The following is an 8305-nucleotide window of genomic DNA, read 5'->3' as shown; positions in this document are numbered from 1 at the left end:
TAGTGCCCAAGGCTAGTGCGCAAGGCTAGTGCCCAAGGCTAGTGAGCAAGGCCTGTGTGCAAGGCTAGTGTGCAAGGCTTGTATGCAAGGCTAGTGTGCAAGGCTGGTGTGCAAGGCTTGTGGGCAAGGCTGGTGCGCAAGGCTAGTGCCCAAGGGTTGTGTGCAAGGCTAGTGCCCAAGGGTAGTGCGCAAGGCTCGTGCCCAAGGCTAGTGCGCAAGGCTTGTGTGCAAGGCTAGTGCGATGGGCCAGTGCCCAAGGCTTGTGAGCAAGGCTTGTATGCATGGCTTGTGTGCAAGGCTTGTGTGCATGGCTTGTGCGCAAGGCTTGTGTCCAAGGCTTTTGTGCAAGGCTCGTGCGCAAGGCTAGTGTGCAAGGCTTGTGCGCATTGGCAGGTAGCCCACCACCATGCACGATCCAAATGCCACTCAAGCGACAACACGGTGCCAAGCCGGGCATGGTGTGCACTCAAAACCAATCAACGGACAGAGGTCATGCGTCATGGGGGGGATCTAGCAAGGCCATGGGGAAGGTCATGGAGGACCTTGGAAGCAAGCGCAAGACGAGAGCGAATCGAACAAGGGGCCAGGACGGGGCCTTGTGCCCATGGTCTTCGCAAGACTGCGTCCAAGGCGCCCGAAAGCCCAAGGGAACCCAAACCCGGCCGACACTTGCAATCGCACATGCTCTCTGCAACACACCATCAATGCCGCCCAACGGGGCCAGCACGAGCAGTCATCCGCAGTCCCCTGGCCCTGCGCACGTTTGTCTATGAAACCGAGCATCAATGCCACAGAAAGTGCCGGGGCGCCAGCTGGAGCCATCATCCGCGTTGCCATGGCTCGCTTGGCCTTGGCTTGCCAGTCCCCGACACGAGCAATCGCGCATTTTCTTTGCAACCGACCATCAATGCCGCCCAACGAGGCCAGCACGAGCAGTCATCCGCGGTCCCCTGGTCCTGCGCACGTTTGTCTTTGAAACCGAGCATCAATGCCACAGAAAGTGCCGGGGCGCCAGCTGGAGCCATCATCCGCGTTGCCATGGCTCGCTTGGCCTTGGCTTGCCAGTCCCCGACAGGAGCAATCGCGCATTTTCTTTGCAACCGACCATCAATGCTGCCCAACGAGGCCAGCACGAGCAGTCATCCGCGGTCCCCTGGCCCTGCGCACGTTTGTCTTTGAAACCGAGCATCAATGCCACAGAAAGTGACGGGGCGCCAGCTGGAGCCATCATCCGCGTTGCCATGGCTCGCTTGGCCTTGGCTTGCCAGTCCCCGACACGAGCAATCGCGCATTTTCTTTGCAACCGACCATCAATGCCGCCCAACGAGGCCAGCACGAGCAGTCATCCGCGGTCCCCTGGCCCTGCGCACGTTTGTCTTTGAAACCGAGCATCAATGCCACAGAAAGTGCCCGGGCGCCAGCTGGAGCCATCATCCGACGTGCCATGGCTTTGGTCCCATGGTCTTCGCAACCGAGCATTCGTGACACCCGACGGGGCCAGGACACCAACCCTTCCGACACGAGCATTCGCGCATGTTCTTTGGCCACACAACGGCGCCAGCACGAGCAAAATCATCAGCGGTGCGGTGGCCTTGCACGGCCTTTTGTCTTTGGAACCAACCATCAGTGCCACGGGAAGTGCCGGAGTCCCGGCATCCGCGGTGCCAAGTCATTGCGCCCTTGGTCTCTGCAGCGGGGCATGCCGGGCACTCCCAACCATTGCAAGCAAGCAAGAAAGAAAGTAAGTAAGTAAGTAAGTATTACATATAGGGGCGGGACATGCGGGGAGTTCTGCGAAACGTGCACTACGGGGCACACGCGTACCTACCGGGGCATACCGACCCCTATTGGGGCACACGTGTGCATATCGGGGCATACCGGGCCTATCAGGGCACACGCGTACATACCGGGGCATACCGAGCCCTACTGGGGCACACGTGCGCATATCGGGGCGTACCAAGCCTATCGGGGCATTCGCATGTATCCCAAGGCATACCGAGTCTATCCGGGCATACGCGTTCATACCGGGGCGTAACGGGCCTATCGGGGCATACTTGGGCATATCCGGGCAAAAAATGCCCAAAACTTGCGCAACCTTGGCAACCGTGGTCCATTCCTCACTATATGCCATGGCCTTGTGCCCATGGTCTTCACAAGACAGCATCCAAGGCGCCTGAAAGGCCAAGGGAGCCCAACCCAGCAATGCCCAGCCAAGGCCAGGCATTCCAGTGCCTGCCCGGGCAAAAACGCCCAAAGCATGCCCCATTCCTTAGCCTATCCAGGCAAAAACGCCCAAAACCAGCCCATTCCAGTGCCTATCCGGGCAAAAACGCCCAAAGCATGCCCATTCCTTAGCCTGTCCAGGCAAAAACGCCGAAAACCAGCACATTCCAGTGCCTATCCGGGCAAAAACGCCCTAAACCTGCGCATTCCAGCGCCCCGCAGCATGCCACCCTCCTATAGGGTTTGCGCAACCAACCCGCCTAACCACCAGTGGCAATCAAAGGTGCTGTTAGCGACGACTTCTGAAGACGCAACGAGACGCGACGGGTTTGCGCCCAGACGCGACGAGACGATGCGGGATCTGCGCCCAACCATGCCTACACCCGCCGACTTGTTGCGGGAGCTGCTTGCCCAAGCATGCCTAGCGTGCAAGGCCTGCGTGCCCAAGGTCTGTGTGCAAGGCTAGTGCCCAAGGCTAGTGCGCAAGGCTAGTGCCCAAGGCTAGTGAGCAAGGCCTGGGTGCAAGGCTAGTGTGCAAGGCTTGTATGCAAGGCTAGTGTGCAAGGCTGCTGTGCAAGGCTTGTGGGCAAGGCTGGTGCGCAAGGCTAGTGCCCAAGGGTTGTGTGCAAGGCTAGTGCCCAAGGCTACTGCGCAAGGCTCGTGCCCAAGGCTAGTTCGCAAGGCTTGTGTGCAAGGCTAGTGCGATGGGCCAGTGCCCAAGGCTTGTGAGCAAGGCTTGTATGCATGGCTTGTGCGCAAGGCTTGTGTCCAAGGCTTTTGTGCAAGGCTCGTGCGCAAGGCTAGTGTGCAAGGCTTGTGCGCATTGGCAGGTAGCCCACCACCATGCACGATCCAAATGCCACTCACGCGACAACACGGTGCCAAGCCTGGCATGGTGTGCACTCAAAACCAATCAACGGACAGAGGTCATGCGTCATGGGGGGGATCTAGCAAGGCCATGGGGAAGGTCATGGAGGACCTTGGAAGCAAGCGCAAGACGAGAGCGAATCGAACAAGGGGCCAGGACGGGGCCTTGTGCCCATGGTCTTCGCAAGACTGCGTCCAAGGCGCCCGAAAGCCCAAGGGAACCCAAACCCGGCCGACACTTGCAATCGCACATGCTCTCTGCAACACACCATCAATGCCGCCCAACGGGGCCAGCACGAGCAGTCATCCGCGGTCCCCTGGCCCTGCGCACGTTTGTCTTTGAAACCGAGCATCAATGCCACAGAAAGTGCCGGGGCGCCAGCTGGAGCCATCATCCGCGTTGCCATGGCTCGCTTGGCCTTGGCTTGCCAGGCCCCGACACGAGCAATCGCGCATTTTCTTTGCAACCGACCATCAATGCCGCCCAACGAGGCCAGCACGAGCAGTCATCCGCGGTCCCCTGGTCCTGCGCACGTTTGTCTTTGAAACCGAGCATCAATGCCACAGAAAGTGCCGGGGCGCCAGCTGGAGCCATCATCCGCGTTGCCATGGCTCGCTTGGCCTTGGCTTGCCAGTCCCCGACAGGAGCAATCGCGCATTTTCTTTGCAACCGACCATCAATGCTGCCCAACGGCGCCAGCACGAGCAAAATCATCAGCGGTGCGGTGGCCTTGCACGGCCTTTTGTCTTTGGAACCAACCATCAGTGCCACGGGAAGTGCCGGAGTCCCGGCATCCGCGGTGCCAAGTCATTGCGCCCTTGGTCTCTGCAGCGGGGCATGCCGGGCACTCCCAACCATTGCAAGCAAGCAAGCAAGCAAGAAAGAAAGTAAGTAAGTAAGTAAGTATTACATATAGGGGCGGGACATGCGGGGAGTTCTGCGAAACGTGCACTACGGGGCACACGCGTACCTACCGGGGCATACCGACCCCTATTGGGGCACACGTGTGCATATCGGGGCATACCGGGCCTATCAGGGCACACGCGTACATACCGGGGCATACCGAGCCCTACTGGGGCACACGTGCGCATATCGGGGCGTACCAAGCCTATCGGGGCATTCGCATGTATCCCAAGGCATACCGAGTCTATCCGGGCATACGCGTTCATACCGGGGCGTAACGGGCCTATCGGGGCATACTTGGGCATATCCGGGCAAAAAATGCCCAAAACTTGCGCAACCTTGGCAACCGTGGTCCATTCCTCACTATATGCCATGGCCTTGTGCCCATGGTCTTCACAAGACAGCATCCAAGGCGCCTGAAAGGCCAAGGGAGCCCAACCCAGCAATGCCCAGCCAAGGCCAGGCATTCCAGTGCCTGCCCGGGCAAAAACGCCCAAAGCATGCCCCATTCCTTAGCCTATCCAGGCAAAAACGCCCAAAACCAGCCCATTCCAGTGCCTATCCGGGCAAAAACGCCCAAAGCATGCCCATTCCTTAGCCTGTCCAGGCAAAAACGCCCAAAACCAGCACATTCCAGTGCCTATCCGGGCAAAAACGCCCTAAACCTGCGCATTCCAGCGCCCCGCAGCATGCCACCCTCCTATAGGGTTTGCGCAACCAACCCGCCTAACCACCAGTGGCAACCAAAGGTGCTGTTAGCGACGACTTCTGAAGACGCAACGAGACGCGACGGGTTTGCGCCCAGACGCGACGAGACGATGCGGGATCTGCGCCCAACCATGCCTACACCCGCCGACTTGTTGCGGGAGCTGCTTGCCCAAGCATGCCTAGCGTGCAAGGCCTGCGTGCCCAAGGTCTGTGTGCAAGGCTAGTGCCCAAGGCTAGTGCGCAAGGCTAGTGCCCAAGGCTAGTGAGCAAGGCCTGGGTGCAAGGCTAGTGTGCAAGGCTTGTATGCAAGGCTAGTGTGCAAGGCTGCTGTGCAAGGCTTGTGGGCAAGGCTGGTGCGCAAGGCTAGTGCCCAAGGGTTGTGTGCAAGGCTAGTGCCCAAGGCTACTGCGCAAGGCTCGTGCCCAAGGCTAGTTCGCAAGGCTTGTGTGCAAGGCTAGTGCGATGGGCCAGTGCCCAAGGCTTGTGAGCAAGGCTTGTATGCATGGCTTGTGCGCAAGGCTTGTGTCCAAGGCTTTTGTGCAAGGCTCGTGCGCAAGGCTAGTGTGCAAGGCTTGTGCGCATTGGCAGGTAGCCCACCACCATGCACGATCCAAATGCCACTCACGCGACAACACGGTGCCAAGCCGGGCATGGTGTGCACTCAAAACCAATCAACGGACAGAGGTCATGCGTCATGGGGGGGATCTAGCAAGGCCATGGGGAAGGTCATGGAGGACCTTGGAAGCAAGCGCAAGACGAGAGCGAATCGAACAAGGGGCCAGGACGGGGCCTTGTGCCCATGGTCTTCGCAAGACTGCGTCCAAGGCGCCCGAAAGCCCAAGGGAACCCAAACCCGGCCGACACTTGCAATCGCACATGCTCTCTGCAACACACCATCAATGCCGCCCAACGGGGCCAGCACGAGCAGTCATCCGCGGTCCCCTGGCCCTGCGCACGTTTGTCTTTGAAACCGAGCATCAATGCCACAGAAAGTGCCGGGGCGCCAGCTGGAGCCATCATCCGCGTTGCCATGGCTCGCTTGGCCTTGGCTTGCCAGTCCCCGACAGGAGCAATCGCGCATTTTCTTTGCAACCGACCATCAATGCTGCCCAACGAGGCCAGCACGAGCAGTCATCCGCGGTCCCCTGGCCCTGCGCACGTTTGTCTTTGAAACCGAGCATCAATGCCACAGAAAGTGACGGGGCGCCAGCTGGAGCCATCATCCGCGTTGCCATGGCTCGCTTGGCCTTGGCTTGCCAGTCCCCGACACGAGCAATCGCGCATTTTCTTTGCAACCGACCATCAATGCCGCCCAACGAGGCCAGCACGAGCAGTCATCCGCGGTCCCCTGGCCCTGCGCACGTTTGTCTTTGAAACCGAGCATCAATGCCACAGAAAGTGCCCGGGCGCCAGCTGGAGCCATCATCCGACGTGCCATGGCTTTGGTCCCATGGTCTTCGCAACCGAGCATTCGTGACACCCGACGGGGCCAGGACACCAACCCTTCCGACACGAGCATTCGCGCATGTTCTTTGGCCACACAACGGCGCCAGCACGAGCAAAATCATCAGCGGTGCGGTGGCCTTGCACGGCCTTTTGTCTTTGGAACCAACCATCAGTGCCACGGGAAGTGCCGGAGTCCCGGCATCCGCGGTGCCAAGTCATTGCGCCCTTGGTCTCTGCAGCGGGGCATGCCGGGCACTCCCAACCATTGCAAGCAAGCAAGAAAGAAAGTAAGTAAGTAAGTAAGTATTACATATAGGGGCGGGACATGCGGGGAGTTCTGCGAAACGTGCACTACGGGGCACACGCGTACCTACCGGGGCATACCGACCCCTATTGGGGCACACGTGTGCATATCGGGGCATACCGGGCCTATCAGGGCACACGCGTACATACCGGGGCATACCGAGCCCTACTGGGGCACACGTGCGCATATCGGGGCGTACCAAGCCTATCGGGGCATTCGCATGTATCCCAAGGCATACCGAGTCTATCCGGGCATACGCGTTCATACCGGGGCGTAACGGGCCTATCGGGGCATACTTGGGCATATCCGGGCAAAAAATGCCCAAAACTTGCGCAACCTTGGCAACCGTGGTCCATTCCTCACTATATGCCATGGCCTTGTGCCCATGGTCTTCACAAGACAGCATCCAAGGCGCCTGAAAGGCCAAGGGAGCCCAACCCAGCAATGCCCAGCCAAGGCCAGGCATTCCAGTGCCTGCCCGGGCAAAAACGCCCAAAGCATGCCCCATTCCTTAGCCTATCCAGGCAAAAACGCCCAAAACCAGCCCATTCCAGTGCCTATCCGGGCAAAAACGCCCAAAGCATGCCCATTCCTTAGCCTGTCCAGGCAAAAACGCCCAAAACCAGCACATTCCAGTGCCTATCCGGGCAAAAACGCCCTAAACCTGCGCATTCCACCGCCCCGCAGCATGCCACCCTCCTATAGGGTTTGCGCAACCAACCCGCCTAACCACCAGTGGCAACCAAAGGTGCTGTTAGCGACGACTTCTGAAGACGCAACGAGACGCGACGGGTTTGCGCCCAGACGCGACGAGACGATGCGGGATCTGCGCCCAACCATGCCTACACCCGCCGACTTGTTGCGGGAGCTGCTTGCCCAAGCATGCCTAGCGTGCAAGGCCTGCGTGCCCAAGGTCTGTGTGCAAGGCTAGTGCCCAAGGCTAGTGCGCAAGGCTAGTGCCCAAGGCTAGTGAGCAAGGCCTGGGTGCAAGGCTAGTGTGCAAGGCTTGTATGCAAGGCTAGTGTGCAAGGCTGCTGTGCAAGGCTTGTGGGCAAGGCTGGTGCGCAAGGCTAGTGCCCAAGGGTTGTGTGCAAGGCTAGTGCCCAAGGCTACTGCGCAAGGCTCGTGCCCAAGGCTAGTTCGCAAGGCTTGTGTGCAAGGCTAGTGCGATGGGCCAGTGCCCAAGGCTTGTGAGCAAGGCTTGTATGCATGGCTTGTGCGCAAGGCTTGTGTCCAAGGCTTTTGTGCAAGGCTCGTGCGCAAGGCTAGTGTGCAAGGCTTGTGCGCATTGGCAGGTAGCCCACCACCATGCACGATCCAAATGCCACTCACGCGACAACACGGTGCCAAGCCGGGCATGGTGTGCACTCAAAACCAATCAACGGACAGAGGTCATGCGTCATGGGGGGGATCTAGCAAGGCCATGGGGAAGGTCATGGAGGACCTTGGAAGCAAGCGCAAGACGAGAGCGAATCGAACAAGGGGCCAGGACGGGGCCTTGTGCCCATGGTCTTCGCAAGACTGCGTCCAAGGCGCCCGAAAGCCCAAGGGAACCCAAACCCGGCCGACACTTGCAATCGCACATGCTCTCTGCAACACACCATCAATGCCGCCCAACGGGGCCAGCACGAGCAGTCATCCGCGGTCCCCTGGCCCTGCGCACGTTTGTCTTTGAAACCGAGCATCAATGCCACAGAAAGTGCCGGGGCGCCAGCTGGAGCCATCATCCGCGTTGCCATGGCTCGCTTGGCCTTGGCTTGCCAGGCCCCGACACGAGCAATCGCGCATTTTCTTTGCAACCGACCATCAATGCCGCCCAACGGGGCCAGAACGAGCAGTCATCCGCGGTCCCC

The sequence above is a fragment of the Tasmannia lanceolata genome, unplaced genomic scaffold, assembly GCF_043159265.1.
Source record: "Tasmannia lanceolata isolate RefF3 unplaced genomic scaffold, GAP_Taslan_0.1 ptg000101l, whole genome shotgun sequence".
Lineage (NCBI taxonomy): Eukaryota > Viridiplantae > Streptophyta > Magnoliopsida > Canellales > Winteraceae > Tasmannia > Tasmannia lanceolata.
This window is presented reverse-complemented; position numbering follows the sequence as displayed.